Source organism: Prionailurus bengalensis, chromosome A2 (assembly GCF_016509475.1).
Source record: "Prionailurus bengalensis isolate Pbe53 chromosome A2, Fcat_Pben_1.1_paternal_pri, whole genome shotgun sequence".
Taxonomy (NCBI): Eukaryota; Metazoa; Chordata; class Mammalia; order Carnivora; family Felidae; genus Prionailurus; species Prionailurus bengalensis.
Window position 1 is genome coordinate 10,680,878 of NC_057348.1, and position 21,479 is coordinate 10,702,356.

Consider the following 21,479-nt stretch of genomic DNA (forward strand, 5'->3'; position numbering starts at 1 on the left):
AGGAGCAGATACAGATTGAAGATATATCCTATACTGTGTCCATATTGTCGGTGCAGAACCTGAAGTGGGGCTCAATCTCAGAAAGCATGAGATCTTGAGGTAAAGTGAAATCAAGCATTGGATGCTCAACTGACTGAGCCACCCAGGCACCTGTCTTCTGCATTTTAAAAAGTTTTTACACCTCCCATTAAATTCCATTGCATGGGTTTAAAAATATTTTTTATTGTTTATTCATATTCTGTGTGTGGATTTGTGTGTGTGTTTGTGTGTGTGAGAGAGAGAGAGAGAGAGACAGAGAGAGAGACAGAGAGAGAGAGACAGCGTAGTGGGGGAGGGGCAGAGAGAGAGGGAGGCACAGAATCAGAAGCAGGCTCCAGGCTCTGAGCTGTCAGCACAGAGCAAGATGCAGGATTTTAAACCATGAATTGTGAGATCATGAGCTGAGCCAAAGTCAGACACTCAACCAACTGCGCTACCACGTGTCCCCATTGCATGGATATTTAAGAACATAGACATAATACAGCAAATTGAATACTTACAATGTGATAGGAAAAGCAGTGGAGCAAATGTGAAATGCTTCTTCTTTGGGTTGAAAGCAGGTATTTGTTAGCATCTCTGCTTTTGGAAGAAAATCTTTGAACATATCAGAGGTTGTATACAAGTTTCCAGGGTTTTATGTCAATCTAGCTTGGAAGGCAATCACATCTACAAGAGCAGAGGCACCTGGAACCCTCTGTGATTAGTTTACAATAATCCACCTTCAGGATGCAATCGTTAGTTTTCCCTCACACAGTCCAAAACATAAATGAAGTGTGAAGGTAATAGAATTGCAACTCCTAATTTTTCCAGCCTTGATGGTGTCATTCTTGGTGGTTTCCAGGGATGCATTATTATTTTTCCTTTAATGTTTTGGTAGGCAGCAATGCTGTCCTATAATTTCCCTCAGCACCTCCTACCATAATAGACTCTTCACAGATCTCACACACAATATGGCTACTCTGCCTACTGCCACCGCCATCTTTTCTAATGCTACATCCCAGAAATTAGGCAGTGCGAGCAGGATACACTCATGGACCTAACCTGTGTTGTGTGAGACAGAGTAAGACGAATGTCTCCTTATCAACTGACCCCGGAAGCCACCACTTGGATTGTCAGCCATAACGGTAATCTCCTATTACCTGGTTCACAGTTTTCCAGCGAAACGTCCATAGGTCCCTCCAAACACTAGTATGCAGATAAATGTTCATGGAACTGTCTCTCAGAAGCAAAGACGAAAAGAAACAGGGAAAGCAGGAAGAAAGGAAGAAAATGAGAATAAAGGATTAAGAAGACAGCTTACTCTTCTTAACATTTGCCAGTTTCTATGGGATAATTGCTCTCATCTTGCCCAATATCAAGGTGTCAATTTAGTTGACACCACAGTCCTCATGAACCATTATGAGCTAGCCAGTGCCATCATCTCAGAGCCTTTGGGTTGGGTTTGGAGGAAATGTAAAGCATTTGTTGCCATTTTACAGCCTTCCATCAGGTGTAAATGGTTCCATCAATCGAAGATCTGGGCAGTGAACATACTCAGGACTGATAGTCCAGTAGAGATTATGACCCTTCATTGTGGTGACTCAGGTCAATCTTTTCTTCATGATCATTGGAGATGGTGATTTTTATTTTTATTTCTTGGTTTTGGTTAGCTTATATTTTTAGTTACACAAATCGGATGTGCCCTTAGTAAGCTGCCCATTATATTTTTGCGTGGAAATGCTGAACTCTGCTAGTGCAGAGCCTGATAGGGGGTTCAAACTCACAAATTGTTAGATCATGACCTGAGCCAAAATCAAGAGTTGAATGCCTAACAGACTGAGCCACCCAGGCACCCCTGAAATTCTTTTAAAGTATGTCTCTCTTTTTTTCATCTTTTTTTTTTTTTGGTCAGGGTGAAATATACATAAAATTTTTATTTTAAACATTTTGAAATATACTTATGGGGCCTTAAGTACTTTCCCACAGTTGAGCAACCTCTATCCACCTCCAGAACTCTCTCATATTCTCAAAATGAACCTCTGTCTACTTGAAATACTAAGTTTGTATTGCCCCTCTGCCCAGCCCCTCTCTCCCACCACCCTACCCTCTGTCACTAAAACTGTTCACTCCAGGCATCTCATATATGTGTAATTGTATAATATTGGTCCTTTTGTGCCGGCTTTCTTTCAGTTAGCATAATGTTTGTGAGGTTCATCCAAGTTGTAGCCTGTGCCAGAATTCCACCCATTGTAAAGGCTGAATGATGTTCCACTCTATGTGTTCACCACACTTTGTTCATCCGTGAGTTTGTTGATGGACATTCAGGCTGTCTCCACATTTTGGTGACTGTGAACAAAGGTGATCATTCTATGTTTACACTTTAAGGAACTGGCACAATCTTTTCTACAGTAGCTGTGCCACATTTCATTGGCATCAGCAAGTGCCATCAGGTTGCAATTTCTCCTTATCCTCACCAACAGTTATTTTTTGTTTTGGGTTTTAACAATAGACATTCTAGTACACATTATACCATACTATACATTCTAGTATGCATTCTAGTAGGCATTCTAGTACCCATTATGCTATACTATAATCACATTGTAGGTTTGATTTGCATTCCCTAATGATTAGTCATGTTGTGCGTCTAAGTAGCCATGCCTCGATCTTCTTTGGGGAAGTGTCTATTTGAGTCCATAGTCCATGTTCTTATTCTTTCACCATTACTTTTGTTTTTAAATTTATTTAAAAATTTTAATTCCAGTACAGTTAACATACAGTGTAATACTAGTTTCAGGTGTACAATATAGTGATTCAGCATTTCCGTACAACACCCGGCGCTCATCATGACAAGGACACTCTTTAATCCCCATCACCTATTTCACCCATCCCCCACGTGTCACCCTCTGGTAACTATCAGTTGGTTCTCTATATAGTTAAGAGTCTGTTTCTTGGTTTGCCTTTTTTCCCTTTGCTCGTTTGTATTGTTTTTTAAATTCCACATGTGCGTGAATTCCTACGGTATTTGTCTTTCTCTGAATTGCTGATTTCATTTAGTAATACTCTCTAGGTCCGTGGACCTGATGCCAAAGGCAAGATGTCATTTTTGTTTTCACTGGCTGAAAAACATTCCATCGTGTGTCTACATGTACCGTATCTTCTTTATTCATTCACATATTGGTTGACACTTGGGCTGCTGCCACCCTTTGGTTATCGCAAATGATACTACTATAAATATAGAGGTGCAAGTGTCCCTTTGAATTTTTTTTTTGGTATGTTTTGGGTAATGACCCAGTAGTGCAATTACTGGATTGTGGGGAAGCTTTATTGATGCCTTGAAGGAACCTCTATACTCTTTTCCAGAGTAGCGGCTCCAGTTTTGATTCCCACCAACAATACCAGAGGGTTCCCTTTTTTTCCCAAACCATTACTCACACTGGTTGTTTCTATTTTTTTTCAACGTTTTTTATTTATTTTTGGGACAGAGAGAGACAGAGCATGAATGGGGGAGGGGCAGAGAGAGAGGGAGACACAGAATCGGAAGCAGGCTCCAGGCTCTGAGCCATCAGCCCAGAGCCCGACGCGTGGCTAGAACTCACGGACCGCAAGATCATGACCTGGCTGAAGTCGGATGCTTAACAGACTGCGCCACCCAGGCGCCCCTGGTTGTTTCTATTTTTAAAAACGTTTAACGTTTTTTTATTATGGAAGCATTGAATCCCTGTATAGTACACCAGAAACTAATATTACAGTGTATGTTAAGTAACTGGGATTTAAATAAAAGGATTTCGTTAAAATTTTTTTTAATGTTTATTTCTTTTTGAGAGGAAGAGAGAGAGAGAGAGAGAGAGAGAGAGAGAGAGAGAGAGAGAGAGTGAGAGAGAGATAATGAGCGGGGAAGGGACAGAGAGGAAGACCCAGAATCTGAAGTGGGCTCCAGGCTCCAAGCTGACAGCACAGAGCCTGACGCGGGGCTCAAACTCACAAACCATGAGCCAAAGTCGGACACTTAACCGACTGAGCCCCTCAGGCACCCCAAAAGGATTGGCTTTTTAAAATTGAATTGTTAGGGGTTTTTTGCTGTGAAATTTTTGAAAATTTTTACATATTTTGGATATTAATCTGTTACCAGGTATGTGCTTTGTCAATCTTTTTTCCGTTTTGTTGGTTGCCTTTTTACTGTGTGCCCTTTCATGCACAAAAATTTTAATTCTGCCAAAATAATTGCTTCTCTAACTGCCTGTGTGTTTGGTGTTCTAAGCAGGAAATCTTTGTCCAATCTAGTGTCATAAAGATGTACCTCTGTATTTTCTTTTAAGTGCCTATAGGTATATTTCTTATGCTTCAGTCTGTGATCCATTTCGAGTCATGTTGGTAGATGGTGGACAGAAGGGTTAGCTTCATCTTTTTGCATGGGGGTACCCAGGTTTTCCATCACCATGACTTGAAAAGGCTGTCTATTTATTACTGAACTGTCCTGGCACTCTTGGCAAAAATCATTCAATCATCATATTTGAGTTTATTTCAGGGGCCCCTCGTTTTCCATTGAGTTATATTTCTGTTTTTGTCGCTGTTGTTGAAAACAGACCAGTTTGAAATTATAATGTGGTAAATCTGAAAACCATATTTTCTCCCTTCCCTGGGCATTATTTATATTGAGGTATAATTTACAAGTGTTGTATTAATTTGACGTGTACAATGTAATGCTTAACAATTCTATACACTGTTCAGTGCTCATGGACATCAGTGTATTCTTAATACCTTTATCTATCTCACCCATCCCCACCCACATTCCCTCTTGCAACCACCTGTTTGTTTTCTGTGTTAAAGAGTCTGTGTTTATGTCTGTCTTTTCTTGTTTGGTCCTTTCTTTTAATTCTTATAGTCCACATATGAGTGACATCAAATGGTATTTGTCTTTCTCTGGCTGGCTCATTTCACTCGGCACTCTGCCCTCTAGGTCCATCCAATTGCATTCTTACATAATATTTTATTATATCTTTTCACCTTTTAAAAGTGTCCATTCCTTCCCTATTTTTCCATCTACAGTTTTTTTTTACTATTGTCATATCAAGAGTCTGTGTCTAACCTGATTGTATGGTGAGTTTTCCACAGGGAGAACTTGATCCTCGACATCTCATCATGAAATCTGCACTGAAACTCCACTATTTTCATAAGTATGTGTCAAACCTGTAGCAAAAATACAAGCATCTCTGCTCTCTGCAGGCTAACTGCTCAGGGTCATGTTTGAATTGTCATACTTGCCCCCTGATTATTGGCCAGCAAGTATGAAGTATTTCCCACATTGGCTGCCCAGATACTTCCTCTTGGAGTGCCTTATCCCCTTCTCCCTCATCAAGAGTTGGAACAAAGAGAAGCTTGTTTGTGCGGCCTTCACTCAACTCTTCTGGAAAAGTTGACTAGGGTTGTATTCTTTTTCTCATGTGTCAGTGCCCCTTCAGTGTAGTTCATTCATGTATGTTTTATTTTATTTTCAAATTTATATTTTAGGTGGTTAACATAGAGTGCAATACTGGTTTCAGGAGGAGAATTCAGTAATTCATCACTTCCATACAGCACTGGGTGCTCATCAAAAGTGCTCTCCTTAACTCAACACTCATCTAGCCCATCTCCCTCCCACCTTCCTCCATCTGACTATTGTTGTCTCTTGTGGTCTCTTTCCCTTTCTCCTCTTTCCCCCTTCACACACATTCATTTGTTTTGTTAATTCAATTCCAATATGAGCGAAATCATGTGGTAGTTGTCTTTCTCGGATTCTTATCTCTGTTCGCATAATACATTCTACCTCCATCCACGTCACTGCAAATGGCAAATTTGCATTTATTTTTATGTTTCTTGTCCTGTTGAGACTGTGAGCTCCTCAATAGAAGGGACCCTTCTTACACTTGTCTTCCTCCTACCACTTTGCTTAGTGCCTACTGCCCCACAGCTGCTAATGTGTGGTTTAGAGGATGCCCAAAAGCAAATGGTCAAGTGATGTTAAAAAGATATTGCCCACATTGAAGGAGAATGAGAAACAGGAAGAAAAGAGAAGCACTGCGGGGCCTGGGGGTTCCATGATTGTGAGCTAACAGAAGGGGTACAGATGGGAGAAAGAAGAGATTTAGGATACACAGAATTCTTCAAAACCAAAATTGGATAGTTACTACAGTGGCTATGGCTTATTAATGAGAACCTCTAAAGACAGGGCACCTCCTTCTGGGATAAGAGAGTTAAAATGGGATAAGAGACAAGCTGGGAATGCCAAGTCTGTGTTCCCATACCAACAATGGGATAAGTTTGCATTCTTCTTTTCTCTCCTAGCGCTAGAGACCCAAGTCTTGTAAAGGGAAGAGAGACAAAAGAATATCTCATTAATGAGACTCATGGGAATTCATTCCCTACAGCTACAGAAATTAAAATGCCTTTGTTGCACCCATGAAGTCGACTCTTGTAACCTCAGGTGATATGAACACATAGCTGTGTCCTCCAGAACCTTCATGAGTGGGGCCATGTCTTTTCCCTTCCTAAGGATATAACTTCCAACCACATCTCTCATCCATGGGAGAGACTGGGTCATTGATCTCCTGCTGTTCTGTGTTAACATCTGGGTGAGCCTTGGCCTCTTCAGAAGTCCTGGGGAAATGAGTTATGATGGGAGGGTCCCCTTGTATCAGTAGTTATTTTGGGTAGTTATATTGTCCCTCAACAGGGACAATAAATTAAGGAGAGTTTAGTAATATCAAGCCCTGCCCATGAGGCTTTGATTCTGGAGGGAAACTCTGGATACACTAAACCATTTCTCCCTGATCCGTCTCCTCCAAGGTTAGTGCTTTATCAATGGGCCTTCATCTCTCAACAGTCTTTCCTCTGTTTTTATTGCTGCTTCTTCCATTGTTGGGAGTGACTGTTTATTGTTATTGAAACAGTAGTTAATAGCAGTCATTCAAGAAACATTTTTTCAGAAACTTCTGTATGGTAGACAGTACCATGTATTCTGGGACTAACTAAATGACTACAACAGTATTTCTTTCTCAAGGTACTCACTGTAGAAACAGAATGAAAGATGTAAAAATAAATTAATGTTATAATGTGAAATTGCATTGAAATCTGGGGAAGCAGATCCCCCAAAGTTGACTGTTTATTTTATTCTTAATTGTTTTCAAAAAGAGGACTCTTTCATGGGAGTCAGTGAACACTTCATAGACAAGCTTATAGGTACTTAGCCTTGACGTTAGTGTCCTTCCAAGGGATAAGGGAGGTGAGAAGTCCAGGGAGAAACAGCAGAGGGGGAAAATTAGAGATGAAGTAAAGCGGAAGTTGTGCTGCTGTTATTAGAAATACTCCTTACTGTCTCACCAACAATCGGGAGCAGGGTCTACAATCTGCAAAATGAACCCATAGAAGCCTGGCTGGGTAGGCATCAGTCAGATGACCAAAGAAATGTATGTTTTGGCTGGAGGGTTGAAATTTAACTCTGAAATTAGTAAAGAGTATGTGCAGGCTTTATGTCAGGGGATTAACTATGAACAGGTACTCTCCATGTAAAAATGACCCAGTACTGTGAGGAAAAAATTATTGCTGCATTCAGGGTGTGAGAAGCATATTTAGGGATACAAATGGCACCACGAGTGTGAGAGGGGAGGCAAGACAGGTCTCTGAGGGGGTGGCAATCGTGGATACAAAACCTCAGATGGATTTTTTTATTCATTCTTAAATGTTTACTAGAAACAATGCCAGATATCTATAGTCATCAAGTTACTGAAATGTTTCCCAAACTATTTCTGTGGTATCATTATTTTATTTTATTGATGGAAAGCAACAGCAGTGATACTGCTTATACACAGAAAATAATGGAGCCTGGAGCTCTTCACGCTCAGAGCTCAGTGCTTCCAAAGCTTTGCATTTCATTAATATCTCTCATTTTTCATCCCCTTTAATATTTGAACAGTTGTACATTTACAGAAACAATTTGCTGTGATAGATCAGGGAGTTATCATAAGCTCCCTCCCCAGTTTCTGCTGTTTTGATCACAGCCTATCTCTTCCACATGTTAATTTCAATTCTCATATCTCCTGAGCCTCCACACATAGTGACTGCATCTCAGGCTTGCTTTATGATTGAAGCGATTGATAGTTCTGAGGACTACTGGTCAGGTGTTCTGTAAAATAATCTCCTCTTGGACACACCTTATTATTCTCTTTTTCCTGACTATACTGGGACTGTGGAATTTGGACTGGAAGACCAGAGAGGGAAACTGCTATGTTCATCTCGTGACATCAAGGGTGCACACCGTCAACATGACTATTTCTCATTGGGGTTGCTATTGATGCCGGCTGTGACAGGGTTTGTCAGATTTCTCTTTCTCCTTTCTTGCCATCCTGTCCTCCTGTAGCGACTTTCTATGCAGCCCCATCTTAAAGTAGGGTGAGTTATCTCACACCTCCTTAAGAGTAGAATATTTCTGTAAATCATTGGTTTTCTTCTGCGCTTGATATTGTGTCTTCCATATTTATTTTTCAAGTATTTACATTATATGCCCTGGGTTATAACCCAATACTACTTTATTTTGGTGCTCTAATTGGTCTTACTTTGCACTGGGGAGCTTCTTCAGTTAGCTGACAATGTCCCTATCATTCTTGACTATTGGGGGTATCAGTCTTACAGGAAAAGATGCTTCAACTTGAGCTTACTGTATTTTCCTCTGAGCCCTACAAGCAGTCATTTCTGCGAGGAGCCCTGTTTTATTTTATTGGATCATGGGATGAGATTCAAGATCTTGGTGTCTGGTGGCTTATTGCTACCAGGGTCTCTATATGTCCTCGATTGACCTGGCAAGGACACGGGAGTGCTTACTACTCTGTGTATATGCAGACATCCATACATGAGTCTATATGTAACCCTCTGTATTTTTATATAAGCTAAAGCAAGTTCATACTGATGGCACCAACTCTAATCACCAAAGGATTATAAAAGCTATGCCACCTTGCTTACATGTAAAATACCACATCACATGTGATACCTCATTGCCACCATTTACTCTCCATTTCCTTACATGCTCAACTTCAGTTAACATGTGCAGAAGTATCAGCATCGTTAACAATACCCCACGGGATGCATTTTATCAAGTGTAGAGCAGTGCTTCTGTGCAATTTGTTTTATGTCCGGTTTTACGGTCTTTTCTTTTTCCCAGATCTTGTTTTTCTGCACTTCTTTTTGCCCTCCTGTTTCACTGAGATTGTCTCATACAATTGTAATAGAGTTAGATTGTTTATTTTCCACATGATCCACTCCATTCTAGGATTCCATCAGCCACCTGAGTTTTATGTTTGCTTTGATTTACACTCTGCAAAAGTGCTGAATTCGTTTATTACTCCAACAGTTTTTCTTGTTTTGAATGCTATCTTTTTTTAAAAAAATAAGATCACCTTCTTTGTGAAGAGAAATCATATTACATCTTCCATTCTAATTTTGATGCCTTTTGTTTCCTTTTACTTTTCTTTCTTTTTTTTGCTTAGTTGCTCTGTCTGGAACATGCAATGCCATGTTGCATAAAAGGTATGAAACAAACATGCTTCTCTTGCCTTATCTTAGCGGTTGCTCTCAGTGTTTCACTGTTGAGAAGGATTTTAGAGGTGGGTTTTCATATATGACCTATTTCGTGTTGTGGAACTATCCTTCTGTTCATAGTTTCCGGACTGTTATTAAGGTATGCATCATTTTGTCGCGTTTTATTTACCATATGTTGAGATAATCATATGCTTTTATCCTTCTTTTTGTCAACCTGTCGTATTACACCAAGGGAGATTTATTAGTTAAACCATCCTTGCCTTCCAGGAATAAATCCCACTTGGTCAGGATGCATAATCTTTTTCTACATCATGATCAAAGGCTGCTATGCTTGAATTAATACTATTTAGTCGAAGATTTTCACATAAATATTCTTTGGGAATATCATTTTGTACTTTTCTTTTCTTGCAGTGCCTCTTCTTGGCTTTGGTACAGTGCAATGGTGGCCTGAACGATTAAAGTAGGAAGTGCTTCCCATTTGAATTTTTTGGAAGCAGTTGAGAAAGATTAATGGTAATTCTTCTAATTCTGGGTGGTTCTCGTGATTCGTAGCCATGACTACTCTACTGGAATGGCTACAACAAAATGCAATTCTCATCAGAGAAAGAAACTCTTTGACTAATGGCGTAGCCTGTCCCATGATTTCTAAAAAGTTGTGCTTCAGCTGCAAGAGTACACGGTACCACAATAATGGAGAACTCTCTCTCTGTTGCTTTCCCTACCCACGTGTGTGTGTGTGTGTGTGTAGGACAAAGAGAATTTATTAGTGAAGTACACACATATTAAGCATTTGTAGCAAGCTGAAGCTGTCTTATGAGGTAAAAACTACAGAAATTACACCAACTGGAGACCTAGAGTAAAGGTAGAGAGAAAGAGAATTTTGGAGGAATGAATTATGTTCCATTAGTATACATTACATAAAATGTACGTGTTGTAGACAGACATCATATATAACATATAAATATAAAAATGACACTGAACTGTAGTGTCCACTGCCTTAGAATGTTTCTAAAGATGCAGGAGGCTTTGAGCTCTTCTCTCTTGTTTGCATCCAACACGTACTCTCATTGTGTTACCTGCTCTGCTCACAACTTTTTCTTTGATGTTGCCTGATGGTTTCAGGTGAGCTCTTGAATGAAGGCCTTTGCATATGCGATTTCTGTGGCTTAACTGGTTTTCTCAAAGTAATTGGGAAGGTTCACATATCCCTTAGTTTTCTAGGTCAGAAGCCCCTGATGGACTTGACACATTGGCAAGTTTCCCTTCTACTTAGACTAATTTTTCTTGAATTATTTTATTTATTAGTTGTAACCACCACTTAAAACATCATTTATTCATTTATTAATATTCTATTCCTCCCTCTTCACACACATAAACATCTAAGACTCAGTGTTGTTAAGGGCAAACACCCATCACTACTTTTTGTAATGCTTTCAACATTACTTGTTACAAGATTTTTTTGTTAAATTTTGTTGGGTGAAAAAAAAGATCTCAGGAAATTTATGGAGAACATTGCTCTGAAATTGTTTTGATTCAGAACAAGAATTGTGAACAGTTTCAGACTCATGGAAAACATGGAGCATTTGAGAGTCCCTGAAATTTTCTGGTACATATTCTAGATTGGTAGGGAATGTGTAAGAATTAATGAGTGAAGTGTGTTGAAAGCGAAGCATTTCTTTCAATACTGTGATCACTGCTGGTGTCTTTACAATGTTCTTGTCTCTGTTCCAGCTGTTTTCATCAGTTACATGGAAGAAAGAAATCAAACCTGTGTCACACAATTTATCCTCCTGGGACTCTCAGACCAGGGGGAACAGCAGTCTCTGCTCTTTTGGGTGTTCCTGTCCATGTACCTGGTCACCTTCACTGGGAACGTACTCATGATCCTGGCCATTATCACGGACCCCCGCCTCCACACGCCCATGTACTTCTTCCTCTCCAACCTGTCCTTTTCAGACATCTGTTTCACCTCCACCACTGTCCCAAAGATGCTGCTGAACATCCAGACGCAGAGCAAAGTGATCACCTATGAAGGCTGTCTCAGCCAGATGTACTTTTTCATGCTTTTTGGAGTATTAGATAACATACTCTTGACAGTGATGGCCTATGACCGGTTTGTGGCCATCTGTCAGCCACTGCACTACATGGTCATCATGAACCCCAAGTTCTGTGGCATCCTGCTCCTGGTATGCTGGTTATTGGGTGTTTTTTACTCTCTATTACTTGACTTACTGATTTTGCGACTCTCTTTTTGCACAGATCTGGAAATCCTTCACTTTTTCTGTGAACTTAAGCAGGTGATCCAACTTGCTTGCTCTGATAGGTTCCTCAATGACCTGGCAGTGTATTTGGTAAGTGGACTTCTGGGTGTTGTTCCACTCACTGGCATCCTGTTCTCTTACTCTAGAATTGTCACTTCCATTTTGAGAATTTCATCAGTGAGGGGCAAGTATAAAGCATTTTCCACGTGTGGGTCTCACCTCTCAGTGGTCTCTTTGTTCTATGGCACATGCCTTGGGGTGTATCTGAGTTCTGCTGCTGCACAAAACTCCAGGGCAAGTGCCATAGCCTCAGTCATGTACACGGTGGTGACACCCATGTTGAACCCCTTCATCTATGGTCTCAGGAACAGAGACATCAAGCAAGCCCTGAGAAATCTGTTTAGCCGAGAGACATTGTCTGCATGTAGGATTCTTTGTTTCAAGATAAAGACTTGAGTAACAGGGCTTAAAACCCTAGAAGACCTAGATCATGATATTTGTATCAGTTCAGAGGCTGACAGTCTGCAGTTTATCTTTCTACAGTATTCGGTTGCTAGAAATTTTTCATACTTTATGCACAAGTATTTCTTCCGTAATTTTTAAGGCATTTATTTTGAGAGAGAGTAAGAGCAAGTGGTGAGAGTCAGAGAGATTGAGGGAATATCACAAGCCATGTCCATGCTATCAGCACAGAGCCTGAAGTGGGGCTCAATGTCAGAAATTTCGAGATCATGACTTGGATCAAAATCAAGAGTGGGGCGCCTATTGGTTCAGTCACCGAGACACCCCTCTTCTGTATTTCTCTAAAACTGTTTAGGCCTCTCATTAAACTTCATCCCATGGATTCTTAATTTTTTTAATGTTTATTTATTTTTTGAGGGATGGGGGAGTAGGGGCAGAGAGAGAGAGGAAGACACAGAATCAGAAGCAGTCTCCAGGCTCTGAGCTGTCAGCACAGAGCACAATGCAGGCTCAAACCCATGAATTACAAGATCATGACCTGAGGCAAAGTTGGATGGTCAACCAACTGAGCCATCCTAGTTTGCGATATTTAAGATTGCGATATTTAAGAACATATACCTAATATAGCAAATTGAGTACTTTTAATGTGATAGGAGGAGCTACTGAAGTCAATGTGAAATGCTTTTGCTATGGGTTTAAAGCAATATCTTTATAGTATATATTTATATATATACAGATATATTAGATTATCTCCTTTTGGAGGAAAACCATTGAACATATCAGAATTGATAGATGAGTTTCCAGGGCTTCATGTCAATCCACCTTGGAAGGAGATCACATCTGCAAGAGCAGAGGCCCCTGGAACCCTCTGTGATTAGTTTGCAATAATCCATCTTTGCTATGCAATCTTCAGTTTCCCCTCACACCGTCCTAAACATAAATGAAGTGTGAAGGTAATAGAAATTGCAACTCCTGATGTTTCAGGCCTTGATGGTGGCATTCTTGGTGATTTTCCCAGGGATGCATTATCATTTTTCTTTTAATATTTTGTTAAGCAGCAATGCTGTCCTGTGATTTCCCTCAGCACCTCCTACCTTAATAGGCTCTTCACAGATCTCACACACAATATGGCTACTCTGCCTATTGCCACCTCCATCTTTTCTAGTGCTGCATCCCAGAAATTTAGGCAGTGTGAGCAGGATACACTCAAAGACCTAACCTGTGTTGTGTGAGACAGACTAAGACGAATGTCTCCTTATCACCTGACCCCAGAAGCCCCCACTGGGATTGTCAGCCATAATGGTAATCTCCTATTACCTGAATCACAGTTTTCCAGCTAAATGTCCACAGGTCCCTTCAAACACTAGTATGCAGATAAATGTTCATGGACCTATCTCTCAGAAGCAAAGACAAAAAGAAACGGAAAGCAAGAAGAAAGGTGGAAAATAAGAACAAAAGATTAAGAAGAGAGCTTACTTGTAGCATTTACCAGTTTCTACGGTATCATTACTCTCATTTTGCCCAATAGCAAGGCGCCAATTTTAGTTTAGACCACAGTCCTCATGAATGATTATAAGCTAGCCTGTGCTATCACCTCAGAGCCTTTGGGTTGGGTTTGGAGGAAAATGTAAAGCAATTGTTGCCATTTTACAGCCTTCCACCAGGTGTAAATGGTTACACCAATTGAGGATCTGGGTCAGTGGACAGTCTCAGGAGCGATAGTCAGGTAGAGATTATGACCCTTTATTGTGGTGACTCTGGTCAATCTTTTCCTCATGATCATTGGAGGTGGGTTTTTTATTTTTTTGTTTTGTTTTTGTTTTATTTATTTTTCTACTTACACAAATCGATGGGCCCTTAGTAAACTGCTCATCATTTTTGTTTCTTGGAGACACCATGATGAATCTTCCTTTTGCAAAAATCCATGTGGTTCCCCCAATGTTGATGAGAGTGGTTAATTATTTACACACTATGAATAACAAACCTAGAATCATTTTGGACTGCTGACATGGCCTCTGGCAATTCAGGAGGGGCTGAACTCAGGACAAAGGCATTTCAATTTCAGCATGTCCATGGTAAGTCTATCACATGAGGGAGAAACTCTGTAGAGCTTGTCAAGGAAGACATTATAGCCCTCCCCAAGCTATTTCTCAATGACCTTATGAATTTTATGTCCTCTGATTCCTTAGTTTGAGTGTACTTTGTGGTTGAGGTATTGAATCACACAAGATAAACCCATCACCATGCCCTTGTCTCCTTGTAATTTGGATTTCTTTCTCTTTATCACATTAAGCCTTTATGGAACTGAAATTCTTTTTTTTTAAAGTTCATTTATTTACTTAGAGAGAGAGAGAGAGAGAGAGAGAGAGAGAGAGAGAGAGAGAGGAGAAAGCTTGGGAGGTGCGGAGAGAGGGATAGACAGAAAATCCCAAGCAGCCTCCACTCTGCCAGCACAGAGCCCAGTGTGGGTCTCGAAGTCACAAATTGTTACATCATGACCTGAGTCAAAATCTAGAGTTGGATGCCTAACTGACTGAGCCACCCAGACCCCCATGAAGTTCTTGTCAAATATGTCACTCTTTTTTTCATCCTTGTTTTCTCAGGGGAAAATACATATAAATATTAAACATTAAAAGTTAAACATTTTGAAATATACTTCTGTGTCATTAAGTGCTTTCTCACTGTTGAGCAACCACCACCTCTATCAATCTCCAGAACGTCCTCGTTGTCTCAAACTGAACTTCTGTCTCCTTGAAATACTAAATTCGTATTGCCCCTCTGCCCAACCCCTGTGTCCCACCATCTTACCTTCTCTTTAGGTTTACCTAAAGAGATTACCCTAGGTATCTCATATACATGTAATTGTATAATATTGGTCTGTTTGTGCCGGCTTCTTTCAGGTAGCATAATATTTGTGAGATTCACCCAAGTTATAGCTTGTGTCAGAATCCCATTCATGTTAAAGGCTGAATGATGTTCTACTGTATGAGTTCACCACACTTTGTTCATCCGTGAGTTTTTTGATGGACATTTGGGTTGTCTCCACATTTTGGATACTGTGAATAAAGGTGTTTTGAAAATTGGTGTACAAAAATCTGTTCTAGTCACTGCTCTAAATTCTATTGGGACAGAGGACCCTGGGTGGCTCAGTTGGTTGAGCCTTCAGCTCAGGCCATGATCTCATGGTTTGTGGGTTTGAGCCTTGGGTCGGGTTCTGTGCTGACAGCTCAGAGCCTGGAGCCTGTTTCAGATTCTGGGTCTCGCTCTCTCCCCTGCTCATGTCTGTCTCTCTAAAAAAAATTAAAAAATTAAAAATAAATAAAAATAAATTATTTTGGGACATATAAGTAGGTATATAAGCAGGAGTAAAACTCCAAATGATAATTCTATGTTTACATTTTAAGGAACTGGCACAATCTTTTCTACACTAGCTGTGCCACTTTTTATTCTCAACGGCAAGCACCACAGGGCTGCAATTTCCCCTTATCCTCACCAACAATTATTTTCTGTTTAGTTTAAAAAAAATAGCCATTCTAGTATGTGTGTTGTGGTATCACATTATGGGTTTGATTTGCATTTCCCTAATGATTAGTCATGTTTGCCTCTAAATATCCATACCTATATCTTCTTTGGAGAAGTGTCTATTTGAGTCTATTGCTTTCTTTTTCTTTTCACAATTTTTTTCAAATTTATTTAAAAATTTTAATTCAAGTACAGTTAACATACAGTGTAATATTAGTTTCAGGTGTACAATATAGTGATTCAGCACTTCTGTACAACACCCGGTGCTCATCATGACAAGGACAGTCCTTAATCCCCATCACCTATTTCACCCATCTCCCCCCTCCCCCTTCACCCTCTGGTAACCATCAGTTTGTTCTCTATAGTTAAGAGTCTGTTTCTCGTTTTCTCTGTCCTTTCTTCCCCTTGCTCATTTGTACTGTTTCTTAAATTGCACATATGAATGAAAGCATATGGTATTTGTTTTTCTCCGAATGACTAATTTCATTTAGCATAAGACCCTCTAGCTTATGCTAAGGTTGAAAAGGAAGATTTCAGTTTGGCTGAAAAATATTCCATTGTATGTGTGTGTGTGTATGTGTGTGTGTGTGTGTGTGTGTGTGTGTGTGTACGTACCACATCTTCTTTATTCATTCATCTGTTGGTGGACACATGAGCTGCTTCCACAATTTGGATATTGTAAATGATGCTGCTGTAAGCATAGAGGTGCAAGTATCCCTTTGAATTTTTTAAAAATATTTTTGGGGTAATGACCCCGTAGTGCAATTACTGGATTGCAGAGAGGCTTTATTTATGCCTTGAAGGAACCTCTATACTCTTTTCCGCAGTGGCAACTCCAGTTTCTATTTCCACCAACAATATCAGAGGGTTCTCTTTTCTCCAAATCATTGCCCACACTTACTGTTTTTTCTTTTTAATCTTTTTAAAAAGTTTTTATTATGGAGGTATTGAGTCAGTCGATTGTACACCTGAAATGAATATTATACTGTATGTTAAGTAACTGGAATTAAAATTTTAAAATTGCCTTTTTAAAATTGAGTTGTTTGTGTTTTTTTGGTTGGTGGAATTTTTGAAATTCTTTATATATTTTGGATATTAATCCATTACCAGCTATGCGATTTGCCAGTCTTTTCTGCATTTTGTTGGTTGTCTTTTCACTTGGGAAATAGTGCCCTCTAATGTACAAATATTTTTAATTTCGCCAAAATGCTTTTTTCTCTAATCGCCTGTGTTTTTTGGTGTTACATCTGGGAAATTATAGTCAAATCCAGGGTCATATAAATGTACTTCTGTATTTTCTTCTAAGTGCTTGCAGTTATATTTCTTATGCTTCAGTCCGTGACCCACTTGGAGTCATGCTGGTAGATGGTGGCTGGAAGGGTCGACTTCATCTTTTTGCACATGGATATCCATGTTTCCCACCACCATTTCTTGGACAGGCTGTGCATATATCATTGAAATTTCCTGACACACGTGTAAAAACCATTCAGTTGTATATATTTGAATTTACTTCTGCACTCCCTTGTATTCCATTGGGTTGTATTTCTGTTTTTGTTGTTGTGGTTGAAAAACAGATCAGCTTGGGGGAGGGGCCAAGATGGCGGAACAGCATGGTAGTTTTTTTTTTTTTTTCATCTCTTGTCCCTGAAATGCAGCCAGATCAACACGAAACCATCTTGCACACCTAGAAAAGTGATTTGAGGATTAACACAACAATCTCCACCACCTGAACACAGAACTGGGCAGTTATGTGGTGCAGAGTGGTGAACTGGGGAAGAGAGAAGCCGCAGAGGGCAGGGAGCTGTTTTTGCTTGTGAAGAGAGGACAGAGACAAGGGAGAGCACATGGGAGACATGGGAAAAGCACAACACCCTCCAAAGCAGCTGGAGATAGAAAGGAAGAGTGGAAATAGCCCCAAAGGAATGGACAAAAAAGGGAGAAAGGAGGGGGTTTAAATTCCATTAAGACTCTATAAACAGGGAGTGCAGAGTTCTGAAACTCCACAGCTCAATACCTGGTGGTGTTCTGGTGGGAAGGGCGAATCCCCAGGAGTAGAGAGCAAGGTCTGAGGGGTTCTTGGGTCAAAAGGGGAGTGGTGGTTCCCTTGCTGGTAGGACATTCAGTAGAGGCTGTGCAGCCTCCCCACAGGTGAAGATCCCAGCAGACCCTGGAGAACGACCTCTTTCTTTGGTGTTGAAACAAGGATGTTAAAGGTGAAGCTTGGCACCAGATGTGTGTTGTGATTTTCCATAATCCCTGAAACGCTGCTGCTACATGATCACACAAACTTTTTCTGGTGCGGGCTTGCAGCCAGACGCAGTCTCTGGATATGTGCATCAGCATGGTCTCATGAATGTTTCTAGGTGCAGGCCGGCACCCGGCCATTGCTCCATGAGACTCTCCCCAGAGGGTCTGAGCAGGTCAAACCTGCAGTCCCTCAGAAGTGCTGTGTTGGGAGCACTGAGATAAATCCCAGGAGGGAGGTGCCGCCTGGCAAGCTGACAGCTTGGTCATGGACAGTATAGAAGCAGGGAGTGGAGGAAAGCCAGAGACAAAGGAGAGGTGCTTGATTGCCCATCAGGGAGAGCACAGAGTTTTGATACTAGACACTGGGTAGAGGGGTGATGCCATTTTTACCCCTCCCGCACATGTGCCTACACGCCTACATGTACCACAACAATCTACCTCAGTAAGCTAAGCTGTTCTATCTAGTGGACAATGAAGTCGTTACACTAAGCCTGGCCAAACTGGGCCAACTGTGTTGTTGAGGAACACCAGAAGTCTCTCTGCCTGCTTAGTTTACAGTCTATAAATTGCTTCATAGTTTGACTTCTAGGAAAAAAAACCGGATATAATTTCAAACGTATTTCATTCTGTTTGCTTGTCCATCTATTCAATTTTTTCCCTTTTCTTTTCTTATTCTTGCATACAGATAGGGAAAAATTTATTTTTGTTTTCCATTTTTATTAAAAAGATTTTTCCTCAATTTTTTCAATTATATTTTTTAATTTTTTGTAAAATTTTCAAATTCTATTTTACTCCCATTATTTAATTTATTGTATGTTATTATATTCATTTTTTTAAATTTTCAAACCTTTTCTTTTTTTTCCTTTTTTGTCTTCTCTTATCCTTCCCTGTTTTCTCTAATCTATCAAGCTCCCTTTAACAACCAGACCAAAACACACCTAGGATCTAGCCTCCTTTATTTCATTTTTGTGTGTTGTTTTCAATTTTTATTTTTTTACTTTATTAATTCCTTTTCTTCCTTCAAAATGATGAAATGAAGGAGTTGACCCCAAAAGAGAGAAAAGGAATAAATGACAGCCAGGGACTTAATCAATACAGATACAAGTAAGATGTCTGAAATATAATTTAGAATCACGATAATAAGAGTAGCTGGGGTTTAAAATGATTAGAATTGCTTTCTGCAGAGATGAAAGAAGTAAAAGCCAGTCAGGATGAAAAACAATGATATAACTGAGCTACATTCTTGAATGGATGCCACCGTGACAAGGATGGATGAAACAGAGCAGTGAATCAACGATATAGAGGACAAACTTAATGAGCATAATGAAAGCAGAAAAAAAGAGGGAAACTAAGGCAAAAGAGCACAATATAAGAATTAGAGAATTCAGTGACTCATTAAAAAGGAATAACATCCCAATCGTAGGGGGTCTTAGAAGATGAAGAGAGATAAAAAGGGATGGAAGTTTTATGTAAGGAAGTCATAGTAGAAAACTTTCCTAACCTGGAGAAAGACACAGACATAAAAATTCAGGAAACACCTCCCATTAGATTCAACAAAAACTGAGCATCAACAAGGCATATCATAGTCAAATTCACAAAATACTCAGGCAAGGAAAGAATCATGAAAGCAGCAAGGGAAAAAAGTCCTTAACCTACAAGGGAAGACAGATTGGGTTCACAGCAGACCTATCCACAGAAAGTTAGCAGGCCAAAAAGGAGTGGCAGGATATATTGAATGTGCTGAATAGGAAAAATGTGCAGCCAAGTATTCTTTATCCAGCAAGGCTGTCATTCAAAATAGAAGGAGAGATAAAAAATTTCCCAGACACACAAAAATTGAAAGATTTCATGACCACTTAACCATCCCTGCAAAAAATTTTAAGGGGGCTCTCTGAGGGGAGAAAGGACAAAAAGAAAAAGAAAAAAAAAAAAAAAAGAAAAAAAGACCAAAAAGCAACAATGATTAGAAAGGACCAGAGAATAACACCAGAAACTCCAACTCTCCAGGCAACATAATGGCAATAAATTCATATCTTTCAGTACTCATCCTAAATGTCAATGGAATAAATGCTTCAATCAAAAGACATAGGATAACAGAATGGATAGGAAAACAAGATCCATCTATATGTTGTTTACAAGAGACCCATTGTAGACCTAAAGAAACCTTTAGATTGAAAGTAGGGGATGGAGAGCCATCTTTCATGCTAATGGTCACTATAAGAAAGCCAGAGTAGCCATACATACATCAGACAAGCTAGATTTTAAAATAAAGACCATAACAAGAGATGAATTGTTCTATCCACCAAGATATAACAATTGTAAACACTTATGCTCCAAATGTGAAAGCACCCAAATATATAAATCTATTAATCACAAACATAAAGAAACTCATTGTTAATAATACCATAGTAGTAAGGGACTTCAACATGCCACTTACAACAATGGACAGATCATTTAATCAGAAATCAACAATGAAACAATGGCTTTGAATGACACACTGGACCAGATGGACTTAACAGATATATTCAGAACATTTCATCCGAAAGCAGCACAATACACATTCTTCTCAACTGCACATGAAACATTCTCCAGAATAGATCACATACTGGGACACAAATCATCCCTCAATAAGTACAAAAAGATCGAGGTCATACATGCATATTTTCAGACCACAATGCTATGAAACTCGAAACCAACCACAAGAAAAATTTGGAAAGATTACACTTGGACACTAAGGAACATCCTACCAATGAATGAATGGGCTAACCAAGAAGTTAAAGAGGAAATTAAAAGTACATGGAAGCCAATGAAAATGATAACACCTCAGCCCAAAACCTCTGGGACGCAGGAAAGGTAGTCATAAGCAGGAAGTATATAGCAATCCAGGCTTTCCTAAAGAAGGAAGAAAGGTCTCAGATACACAACCTAACCTTATACCTTAAAAAGCTGGATAAAGAACAGCAAATAAAACCCAAAACCAGCATAAGACAGGAAATAGTAAAGATTAGAGCAGAAATCAATGCTATTGAAACCAAAAAACAGAACAGAACAATGAAACCAGGAGATGGTTCTTTGAAAGAATTAACAAAATTGATAAAGACCTAGCCAGTTTGGTCAAAAAGAAAAAGGAAAGGACCCACATAAGTAAAATCAAGAATGAAAGGGGAGAGATCACAACCAACACTGCAAAAATACAAAACAATAATAAGAGAATATTATGATTAATTACATGCTAAAAAATGCGCAATCTGGAAGAAATGGACAAATTCCTAGAAGCATATAAACTACCAGAACTGAAACAGGAAGAAATAGAAAATTTGAACAGTTCCATAACCAGTAAAGAAATCGAATTAGTAATCAAAAAATTTCCCAAAAACAAGAGTCAGGGCCAGGTGGCTTCCA

At 39.6% G+C, this 21,479-nt stretch overlaps 1 pseudogene; it reads left to right on the forward strand.

Annotated features, from left to right (window-relative positions):
• Positions 1-11,321: 11,321 nt before the first annotated feature.
• LOC122486365 lies at positions 11,322-12,294 on the forward strand (annotated as a pseudogene).
• The last annotated feature ends 9,185 nt before the right edge of the window (positions 12,295-21,479 follow it).